Source organism: Hesperophylax consimilis, chromosome 17, assembly GCF_061612785.1.
Source record: "Hesperophylax consimilis isolate HC1 chromosome 17, BYU_Hcon_1.0, whole genome shotgun sequence".
NCBI lineage: Eukaryota > Metazoa > Arthropoda > Insecta > Trichoptera > Limnephilidae > Hesperophylax > Hesperophylax consimilis.
The window spans coordinates 5,987,403-5,990,282 of record NC_142852.1 but is presented as its reverse complement, the minus strand read 5'-3'; the positions used below and the strand labels follow the sequence as shown (position 1 = coordinate 5,990,282).

The window sequence follows — 2,880 nt, the reverse complement described above, 5'->3', positions numbered from 1 at the left end:
ATTGCTCTTTTGAGAACATGTATAGTCGCACTCAGAACATGAAAAAGGTTTTACTCCACTGTGAGTCAGCATGTGGCTCTTTAAATTGCTCTTTCGAGAACATGTATAGTTGCACTCAGAACATGAAAAAGGTTTTACTCCACTGTGAGTCAGCATGTGGTTCTTTAAATTGGTCCTTTGAGAACATGTATAGTTGCACTCAGGACATGAAAAAGGTTTAACTCCACTGTGGGTCAGCATGTTGCTCTTTAAAGTGGCCTTTTGAGAACATGTATAGATGCATTCAGAACATGAAAATCGTTTTTCTCCAATGTAAATCAGCACGTGGCTCTTTATGGTGCTTTTTGTAAAGTGTACTTCCTTAGTGTGAAACGGCATGTGGCTCTTTAAATCGCTCTTTTGAGAACATGAATAGTTGCAGTCGGAACAGGAGTAGTTAGTATCGGGAGATACGAATAGCTTTTCCGCGAGATGCATCTTCAGCTCTGTAGACAAAATGAAAATTTACATGGTTAAATAAGGCTCAGTTAAGACTAATTAGATACACTAAGTATAGATAAGCGCAGTTACTCCATAAATATGATAGGATACTCAAAAAATGGATATCATTTACATTATTTTCAAATTTTTTAAAATATTACTAGGAAAATCGGTTTTACTTGCTGTCTGGGTAATAGTCTCAATGCGTTCTAAGCATTCGTTTTTAAGATCAGGCAGGTCTATGTCTATTTCCATATAAGGAAAACCCCCCTTATCTTCTTCTCGTGGCGTTAGTTCTGCCTTTATGGTATCAGCCTCAACATTAACGCTACCTGAAAAAACAAATCAATAATACGTACAAGATAAACGACAAAATGCATTTTTTATTTAAAACCTTTAAATTATTTTTCAACGATTGAGAACGCCTTTATAAACAATGAAAAGCGTGAATTTTGAGAAGAGACTGCATATTTTTGAGAAAAATAATAAATTGAGATGTCCGTTTCAGATCGTCAGATGCATGATTCAAGGAAAAATCTTTTAATCTTGAGAATCTTCAGTACGGAGTTGTTTTCAGTCAATGGAAACTTTGTAACCTTGATCATGACCGTGACCGATATATAAGTTGTAAGAGTGTAGTTATTTGGCAGTTTTCTACAAATGTTCATTAAAAAATAAACTGACATACAAACAGAACGTAAATGTGTCCTGTTAACACGATATTTCCAAACGGACATGCATTCCGAACACCCGAATTTAAAATTCAACATTTAATATGTATGGAATGCAACTAAGTGACTGTCCGAGAACTCCCCGCATATTGCAAGCATTCCTTCATTACATCTGAGAGGTCGTAAACAATATCCGTATATGGCATTTCACCTCCGCCTTCTTTCTGGGGCCTTGGTTCCCTGATTTTGAAGACAATGTAAATACACCCAGGAATAGCTTGAAATGTTAAATATTCCATAGAAAACAGGTTTTACCTGATGTCTGGATAGTTGTTTCAAAACGTTCTAAGCATTCCTTTTTAACATCTGGCAGGTCTACGTTTTCCATGTACGGATATCTCCCTTGAGCGTCTTCTTGGGGTTTAAGATCAGCCTTGAAGGTAACTGTCTCCACATTATTTCTACCTGCATAAACAATACATATATTGATAATTGATGTACAGTAAAATGTATATATACTATTTAAATTTAAATATTAAAGAGTGATGATACCATTGATTCACCACGTAGAAGAAGGAATTTGCGAAAGAGACTTTAAAGTTTATTATCTTAAATGTATAAACAATTATGTCAAAAATAAGATAAGGTGAAACCTGAGGTCCTGTCTGCACGACATTTCAAAGCGGAAATGAATTTCAAACCTCCGAATTTAACATCCTACATACTTTTACAGGTGAAATTCAACTTACTGGCTGACCGAGTTCTCTCCGCATGTTGCAAACATTCCTTCTTTACATTTGGTAGGTCGATATCTATGTCTGTATATGGTTTATCACTTCCGCCTTCTTTCCGGGGCTCTGGTTCCGTCTTGATGGAAACAGTATCTGGATTAAGTATATCCATGGCACTGTTCTGTGGTGGCAATTTGTGATTGGTTCAAGCCCAAACAAATGTAACTGAAACTAAATATTGTGATAAAGTAACCTTTGAATATTTGGTTTCCAATTCTTGGTTCACAATTTTTGGGAACAAGAATATAATTAGATTATAAAATTTACAACTTAATATATAAATATAAAGATAAAACAGTATTACCTTATATTAGATCCGCCATTCGGCTTTCAACAGAATATCGGAAATCCATCTTTTTAAAATATGAGTATTTAAATCAATGCAAACTTAAAACTGTAATCCGCTAATATTATTGAGCGACGTATTTACCAAAAACGGGCTACGCCAACGTTGTTCGTATTATTCAGAGAAGGGTTTAAAAAGTCTTCCGTACGCAACTGATTTATTCAGTGCGCGATATGATCAACAACGGAAATTAAGGTGACTGACGTCTCTGCTATCGGACATTTGGGATTAGAAGAAGAAAGTGTGAGCAATTGCTACTGCATAATATAAACCCTAGACTGTTGCTGTCTCACTCTAGTAAACTCAAGTCAAAGTACCAATTTAATTATTCCATAGAAACTCTAATCTAAAAATAAGTAGACGTCAGATTGACTGATAAATCATTTTTCAAACAAAAGTTTTAGCATGACCTAGCCCAAATTCAAGAAGGTGTTCGCTCAGTTTGGTTCGGAATAACTGCCGGTACCAACAAGGGATACCGATGAATATACGTAGTAGTACTTACCAATAACTATCATAAGAATGGGATGATAAAATTAATGAACTGAGTAGGTTAAGCGCTTGTTATATGATAGCGAATTTTCGCAAACTG

General features: G+C 35.3%; 1 long non-coding RNA gene across 1 annotated transcript; it reads right to left on the bottom strand.

Moving 5' to 3' along the window:
* Window positions 1–708: 708 nt before the first annotated feature.
* Window positions 709–1,985, bottom strand: LOC149415848 (uncharacterized). Its single transcript, XR_016303533.1, has 3 exons — window positions 1,901–1,985; window positions 1,467–1,616; window positions 709–812 (listed from the first exon to the last, which is right to left on the bottom strand). It is a non-coding gene; the product is annotated as an uncharacterized LOC149415848 (long non-coding RNA).
* Between the last annotated feature and the right edge of the window lie 895 nt (window positions 1,986–2,880).